The sequence below is a fragment of the Coptis chinensis genome, chromosome 6 (genome assembly GCF_015680905.1).
Source record: "Coptis chinensis isolate HL-2020 chromosome 6, ASM1568090v1, whole genome shotgun sequence".
Classification (NCBI taxonomy): domain Eukaryota; kingdom Viridiplantae; phylum Streptophyta; class Magnoliopsida; order Ranunculales; family Ranunculaceae; genus Coptis; species Coptis chinensis.
The window spans coordinates 18,468,481-18,477,797 of NC_141461.1; positions in this window are offsets into that span (position 1 = coordinate 18,468,481).

Here is a 9,317-nt window from a genome sequence, read left to right on the forward strand (position 1 = left end):
TATCAATACTATGAAAAGGTGTGCTTCATACCCTAAACATACAACATAGCTGGTATGCTGCCAGAATTTTGTTACACAAAATAAAAATAATATAAATAATAATTGTTTTGTAGATGCCTCAATGCGTCAAGCGACCTAGTTATATGCACTAACTTGTAGGAAGCTGCAGTTTAAGAAGGAATTGTAGAACAATATGGTACATTTGTTTTATGCATTAAAATTTCTTAAAGTGGAAGTTGGTTCGAGTGCTTGAAATATTTAATAGAATTCACCCATAAAAAAAAAGTAGTGTTTAACATAAATTTAATACCTGTTGATGCAGAACAGTGGAATCCCTTTTGTCAATTTCAAGATTATCTAATAATTGAAGATGTGGAGTTTTCCCATGCATAAATGTTGAGATTGATCATGTCCCTTCTTGAATACCTTTAATGTGTTTAGTTCCAAATAATGTTGCCTTTAAAATTGTTAGATCAACCTCCAAGCTTGATGGGCAATTTAGAAATTTATCCAAGGGGAGATTAAATTCCATCTGTGCCTAAATTACTGTCCAAATATCATTTCCCAAAAATCATAGAAATGCCACACGTACGTATTAATAATACAAATGTGAAATCATGAACTGATCATTGGTTTCATGCTCTCATATAGTACACAATACTTTAATGATTTCAAACAAATGGATCTCACATTTTGTCATTATATTGTGTACAAGAAAAGGTTTCAAATTACAGTTTTGAAGCAGGTGCAGATAAAAGATATGAAGTAATACCTTTCGACAACAAGCAAATGCTTCCTGCACCAATGATCCTGAGCCAACACATCCAAAGCAATTGTCTGCACCCCCATTTATCATTTAATTAATTACCTGCTTAGCACAAATAGCAAATTTTTTGCTTCAATTTATTTTCCAGCATATAGAGAAGGTAATTGACTTGTAGCTCCAAAAAACCAAGTTATTTCATTGTAATATTGTAAAGTTTGAAAATATTACCTCGCTAAGTTTATTAGTACAATCACTTGTGTTAATAAAGTCTATGACTCCAACTTTTTTTCTTGCATGATCCAGCGGTATGAAAGGTAAATGGTTCAGAAAAAGATAAAGTCATTGCTAATAAAGAAAAGTGGCTGATAGATCTTATAGTTAGTTAGTCATCTAGTCAATATGATTTTATTCTTTTGGATGAAGTAGTGACAGTTAACTAATTGTACAACCAATACATGCTAAGTTTTTCATGTTCCTAAATGCCTAAAATCCATCAGAGAAAACAAGGTGAGATGAATCCATACAAAGTTCAAATTCATTCGGATTTAAGTCCATGCCAATAATTCTAGCAGCTCCACAAAGCCTTGCTCCCTCTGCAACCTGTTACAATAAACTTAAAGTAGGACCATCTTTTTGGTGATAGCACATTTGTGTATTACTTGCAGTAATTCCTAATATCTCTGCTGGAATGCAATAATTCCTAATATCTAATTGAGATATGGCGTATCAATCTTTCTTTGATAACTATGTTCCATTATTTTCAAGGCGTATCATTGACCTCAACAACTTTTCACCACAAATGCACATACCAGGCCATCAATATTCTAAATACTTCACTTCTCCAATATAAATACAACTTTGAAAATTTTAGCACAGAACATAAGCATTGTTCAACAGTTCGATACGTGATTGGCAAGTAGTAGCAACATGGGTGATAGGGTACTTTAGCAATCTTGGCCATTCGAATCTTTACAAAAGAACAAACCTTTCAAGATTAGAGAAAACTCCCATCCAAGAAAACTTTGACCACGTACACTTAATTGTCACCAGAAAACTCCCATCCAAGGATTAGAGACTCTAAACTAACAACAAGTCAAATAATGAAGCAGAACCAAAAAGAAGAATAAAAAACATATTTTCACAGCTAATCAACCATTCAAATTAAATATAAAGGATACACAATTTATAAGAATTTGCCACTTTAAGTGAAATATTGATTAATCTACTAGAAGCAACCTTAGCTATAGAAATGAAACAAAATTTGCAGTTTACATCTGAAACTCAAACCCTTAACTTGCTTGTAACGTAAAACTAAACAACATGTGTACATGCATCTATTCAATTGCAGTATGGAATTGCAACAGATGTTATCAACTATTATAAAATTTGGTTGCTAGGGGCAAGATAGAAAGAGTACCTATGACTGAGATATTTTCTCTCCAACTAACTACTTGGAAACCGTTAGGCCCCTATTTCGGCCAATCTTTCCTTGCCTTTTCAGTAGTCTTTGTCAAGGTTCAAAAAACCAAACTTTAGAAAAACCGCTGCAAAAAATTAAAAAAGGAGAACAATTAAAAACAACCGTGATAGCCTTACATCTAAATGATCAAGAAAAGAAGTAAGCGACCAAATACTTGCAACCAAACAAATAAATAGAGCAAGCAACACAAAGCTTGATCCCAAACATTTTGAGATCCTTGAGAATAGATAGACTTGGGATAAGAAGTAGCAGTAGTTCTCAAATTGAAACCAAGAAATGTAAGAAACCATATATAGCAGCAACACTCATTTAGTTATGCTAATGAAACATTAAAAAAATATTTATGTTCACAACAAATACACATGAAATAAGTATCAGGCAGTCACTTATGAGATAAAGTTTAAGATGTAAGAGTTAAAAGTTAAATTATTTAGAATACATGGTTCAACTCTTATAAAAACCGATTTAAAAGAAACAATTATAAAAGAACAGGAGATAGAGCTGAGCTCATTTACTTATAGATTGTGTAATGGCGGTAGCACAAAGAAAATTCTAATTACCTGTTGTAAATACATCATCCAATCCAAACACTGCAATTTCTTAGAAGGTGTACATAATAGTAAATAACATGGAACGACCTAATTTCATGTGTCCGCACATGTACATCATGTTCAATCAGAAGTGTTATGTTAACTGTTAATCGATTTCATAAGCATAACAACCAGTTCAGATTCACAAAAAAACAATTAGTTTCGATTTAAGTTAATATTTTCTCTTCAGTGACCTCATAATTTGGAATTGTTGGAAAAGGAATATAAAACTAAACTTTGAACTTTTTTGCTGACTTGATGCCCTTCTTCCATCTGGGGAAGAAACAGTTGCCAAAAAGTTGAAATATGTGGTCGCTCATTTCATCATTTGTCACAAGAAAACACCTGAAGTATAACCAGTACATGAAATCAAGATTAGGCACCTTTTCAACTTAAGTGACTTAAAAAGCCAATAACTTAGCAGTGGCAGATCATCGGACGAATACCGACTGAGAAAAAAAATTAAAATTATCCAAGGACGCATACTCTAGAAGATTACAAGTACTAGATTCCTTGTATCTTTAGTAAAAATGTTCATCACCAATCATCATTTGATCATGTAGGTGTGGCATAGAGAGCATCCGCTTTATTCCACTTCTCTAACAAAAATGTGTTTGCTGGCTCATCCATCTTGGGTCCTGTTACATGCTTGTTATGCAGGATAATTAGGGGCCATTTCTTTAAGGGAAGCTTATGACGTATCCTATTCACAATGGCACTGACGTAGGTGATAAGTGCTCAAAAAGTGCTATTTAACCCTCGATTATGCCTCTTGTTTAGCCATCTTAGTGGACTAATAGTGTTTGTAAGTTATGTTTCATGATTCTACAGGTCAAAAATAGAGTTTTGTGGAATATTAGAGAAAAAGGGGTAAAACGGAACAATTCGGAGCATTAAGGATCACATGGGAAGCTCGTGGACAATCATAGAGAAGGCCAAGGAATTGGAGCTATTAAATATGCGACTTGGACCTATTTTAAAGCCTATTTGGAAGCCCAAGGCCAAAAGATTCGTTGCTTGGACCAAAGCCCGCAAAAGAGGATAAAAAGATAGAGCAGAAGAGACAAAATAGGCTAATGCTTCTGGGACGCATGGATCGAGCGTCCAGACGCATTGATCACATCTAAGACGCATGAATAGTGCATCCAGATGCATGGATCGACACTGTAGCCAATTTCTTCTCAGTTTTGGAGATGAAGTTGGACTATGAAAGAAGTCTATTTGTATTAGGAAACAAATGACGGTTTGGAATGCTTCTAGAGCTCATTGTAACCTCTATAAATAGAGGACCTAAGTGCCTCATGTAATTGGCCAATTCACTTATATTCTTGTCTCCAGAACTTGAGGTAGAGAGAGATTAATAATAAAAGATCGGTTTTAATTAGCTGAGTCTTAATAGATTAGTATTTCTAGTCTTATGTTCTTCGACTTTTCTTCTTCTTCTTCTTCTCGTTCTTCGTGTTCTTCCTTCTTTATGGAAGGCTAATCTTCTCCTTCAAGGGAGGAGATGAAGCCAGTGCTTAAGGTTTAATAATTCTTCTGGTTCCTGGTGTTCTTCAATCAGGTTAGTTCTTTATGTTTTTAGTTATTAGTTCCATTGCCCACACCAGAGGATGGAAGTATAGAATAGGGTTTATGTTTTGCAATATTAATATCATGCTAGTGTTCTTTACTTTTCTTCTAGTAGTATAGTTCTTTAGAGTTAGGGAAGTATTCTTTGTGTTGCCTTAGAAGGGTAGCTCAAGGGGGAGTGGCTACCTAGGGAAGTATTCTTTTGTGTTTGCCTTAAGTGGTGATTCATTGAATGCCCTATTAGGAAGTACTCCTTGATGTTGCTCTTGGTAATACATTGAATGGCTGCCCGAGCTTACATAAAAGGAAAGAAGATATTAATAACATAAACATAGGAACAACCTTAAGTAGAAGTTAATTGTTAACGATGTTTTCATTCAAGAGGCATCGACACTTTAAAGCTCGATTGCCTAATTGTAGTCTACTTGTAAGAACAACCATGAAGCAGAAGCTCATAGATTAAAAGTATTGGTGGATTCTAATCTCTTGAATTTCCTCTCTTATAAATTCTCAATAGTTTAGTTAATTTAGTTTAGTTTAGTATTAGAATCTAAAATCTCTACAGTCATAGTTTTTAATCCCTTAAACCCCCTTTCCAGTCATGTCCTTCACATAACATACACTTAAAAGTGGAACGATACCCTACTCATCCTTTATTTATTAAGGGATAATTAGGTTTTGATACGTTTCTGTTTTGTTCAACGACCATACACCATCTACATACACAAAAAGAAGCTTGTCAAATGGCACCGCTGCCGTTTTAAGTTGTTTATGTTTAACGTTTTCTTTCAAGATTAGAACTTTGGATATTGAGGTAATTTTAGCCACATCATCCATCCTTTTGAGAAAGAGAGAAGCTTGAAGGACATCTCGAAGACAAGATCTACCATCTAGGTTAGTTGAATTTTCATTATTTTTATTTCATTCTTAGTATAGTTGCATTGTAGTTTAGTTTTATTGCTTTCTAGTATAATTGCATTTAGGACCTTTTCAACAATTGAAGTTGTAAGCCAACACAGCGAAACATCAAACTCTAGTGTTTATTGTCTGAATCTTGACAAACGGACTATCGTCTGTGGGCAGTGGTACTTAAGCAATCTAAGTGATTCACCATAACCCTAGAAGAGACAAACTTTAGACAACGGGCTCAGATACTAGCTGCAAAGCCCAACCCAGTTGAAGGAAAGTAGTTTTACATTTTAGTATAACTTAGAATAATTACATACTATTCAAGCACAGTAGGATAGTTTTTCGTTATTTTTGCATATCATTTTCTAGTGTATTCCCCGTCGTCCATATCATCGTCTAGTAAGAACACAACAGTGGACAAGGTTTAACAACCGACTCACAAGAATACTAGACGAGATTGATACAATGGCCGCACGCAATGATGGAGGTGTTTTGGACACCAATAATCCTGAAGCTATCCCTCCCATGCAAGCACAACAGAGGAAGAAGCTGAGTGATTTCTATTCACCAATCATTGGAGAGCCACGAAGTAGTATTGTTTTTCCAGAGACAGAAGCTAACCAGTTTGAACTTAGAGCATCAGTAATCTCTATGCTTCAAAAGTTCAATGGTTCAGACAATGTTTAGCCTTATGTTCACATGAACAAATTTCTATCAGTCCTCAGAACTTTCAAGAACCAGAATATCAGGGATGAGAGTATCAAGTTAATTCTTTTTCCACTCTCACTCGAAGGTAAAACATCCGAATGGTTAAGCGCGATGTACCGATCAATTCAATCAACAACCTGAGAAGTTTAGAACAAAGTTTATGAACAAGTTCTACCCACCCTGAAGACGAGATGCCATCGCAAGCCATCAACAATTTCAAAAGAATGGTGATCAAGAATATCATCAAAAGTGGGAGAAATTCAATAACCGCTAGTCTCATGTCCACATCATGGTTATGATAAGAGCACACTAGCTCATTTTTTCTTCGAGGACTTTCTACTATGAACAAGTTTGGATGATGATCGATCCAATGCATCAAGGTAAGTTTACATCATTGGATGGAGAGGAAGCCTACAACTTTCTCGAGAATTTAGCTGAAGACACTCAACAATGGAGTACTAGCAACGAGGACATAGCTAGAGTGGAGGGGGTGCCAAAGTAATTTGGCAACCAAATTCAAGAAGACCCAAATCAAGCGATGATATCAATTATGGCAAGCCTATCAACAGGACTTGAAACTCTGAACAAGAAGTTTGATCAGTTCTCTATGAATCCTCCAAAACCAAACAATTTCCAAGCTAAACCTCAGCCAACCAAGCCTTGTTATGCCATTTGTGAGCTATGTTCTGATGAAGGCCACACCACTGAAGAGTGTTCGTATTATCTGGAAACTAATGCAGAGGCATGTAGTATCAACTCTTTAGGAAGAAATAACCAGTTCAATTAGGGACAAAATTATTAGAAGCCACAAAATACAAATCAGAGGAATTTTCCTCCTAGGATTCCAAAATCAGTCAAATCAGTACCAGAATAACCAATATCAGTTCCAAAACCACCAGCAACCATACAAAAATCAATAGTCATACCAGAACCAGCAATACCAAGCCAACACAAACAGAGAGTTAGTACCAGATCTTATGAGTGGATATATTTCCCCTACGCCTCAGTCGAGCAAAACAGTTATCCCACATCTGGAAGAAGCTATCACCACCATTGTCAATGAGTGAAAACGGACAAATCAAAGAACCCAGAAGTTGGAGAGTAACTTTAGTGTCATTCAAGGCCAGATAAGGCAAATCGCTGCCGCCTTGACGGAAAGATCAAAAGGAGCATTACCAAGCCAGCCGGAACCAAATACAAAAGGAAGAGGTGTCCTGTAGGTGGATAACCTAGAGATTACTCATGAACAAGTTAATTCTGTCACCACTCTGAGGTTAGGCAAGAAAGTTGATAACAAGATTGTCTATGAACCAGGAAAAGATTCTGCGGAGCCTAAGGTAACTTATGTCCGCACCATCCCACCCAGTTCTAACACTCCAGATATATCTAGTGTTGTGCCACCTGCTGAAGAAACTGTTGCAAAAGAAGTTGAAGGAACTACTGTGGAAGTAAGTAAGAATAAGCCATCACGAGTAACTCCACCTGTCATTCCACTATCTGTTACCAAGCCAACCGAAGCCGAAGAAGAGTGTACGTACGTCCACATTCGTACCCTGGCTAACGAACTCATTAGGGACTTAGTCTTCATAGTAAGTCTAAGTGACCGATCCTCGCTACTGGGACGGCTCACATGTCCACTTAGCCACTTGGATGGCTCACATGTCCACTTAACCACCGGACGGCTCACGGTTCTAGTTAGCCACTTGGACGGCTCACGATGAAGTAGACATCGGGGGCCAAATGGCCCGATCCGAGCGGTCACATGTTTGATTAACCGGCCCTATCTAGTAAGAGTCCTTGTCTTTGTCAGGGACTCTTATTTTCTGTTTCTATAAATAGGACTCTTCACTTAACAAAGAACTACATTTTTTAGAGACTTGATTCTCGGATACATATTCGGATAATGAGGCAGCCATTAAAGGCGCGATCTCATTCTTTATACAACATCTCCCCTTGCAGATTTAATAGTGTGTGCGGGTGAATTCATACCCAAACATAATTGGCCGTCTGCGGTTCTTGTTAACATTCTCTCTTCCACGTATCTCTCTCAATCTTTGTTAATGGCTACTATAACAAGATCTCTAGCGAACAAGCAGGCAAGAGCACAACCATCAGGGGGAAACAATCAACAAAATGCTGAAGTTCGTGTCGATCAAGTTGCATCAAACCAACAAGCTCCACCTTTGTTGCTTCCAGTACCAAGACAGCGCAGATCTAAATTTCCAAGGTCACAGGCTCCAGTATCTTCTCCTCCTAATGATACTAATTCGCCAGATGCAGATCCAGATACAGATCCAGATGCAAATGCAAATATGGTTGCAGATCCAAATGATAACGACACAGGTGATGAAGAAATGACTCTGGAAGCTCTGCGTAACAAACTTAGAAGGGAAAAGGAGCATAATGCGGACTTGCAGAAGCAAATAGATGAAGGGAAGCAAGTACAGATAGACAACAATGATACTGCTTCATCTATTCCATCAAGAATCCCAAGATCGGGAGAAAACAGCAGTGTATTCCACCGTTTGCAAAGCAATAGCAAAAGATTTCGAACCACTGATGATGTCCCTGAAAATCGTCCAAATCAACCCAGGCCACGACATATTTCAACCAATTTATTAAGGCGATTGAGAACTCCTGATGTCAACAGTCGTAATAGCAGGAGTGATAGACAACATCACAGGTCACATACTAGTCGTCGCATCTCCCCAAGTGAGTCTGATTCACACCGAACAAGCCACCAGCCATACTACCGAGGTAATACAAACCTCGTAAGCCAGGATAGCAGCACATTACGGCGGTCAGATCGGAGGATACCACCCAACATTAGAACTCACTTGGGGCATTCGAGCTGTGACCTCAGGCAAGATCTGAATCACGACCTAAGACTCGACTTGAACGAAAGGAATCGGTGTAGAAGACAACTGGAAGACCGACATAGAGATAACACTCATCATATAGATTACTCTCCAGTGCACCGAGACATTTCAAACTTCCGTCATAGGTCTCGCAGTCCAGAGCACCCAAGGTTTCCAGATATGGGCAACAACTGGGGGCAGACGCATATGACACAAGGTCAAGAAGTTCAACCACAAGTCGTCCGTCGCCAAACAAATGAAGGAATAACATATACTGAGCAGCAGATTAAAGACATCGTTAAAAAGGCAATGAATAATACTGATCTCAAGGAAAAACATTGGAAAGACTTAGCGGTAAATGAAGACATCGTTGGGCGTTTTTCCCGGGCGATACAAAATGCGAAACATCGGAAGGTTTCAAACGGCCCTTAATT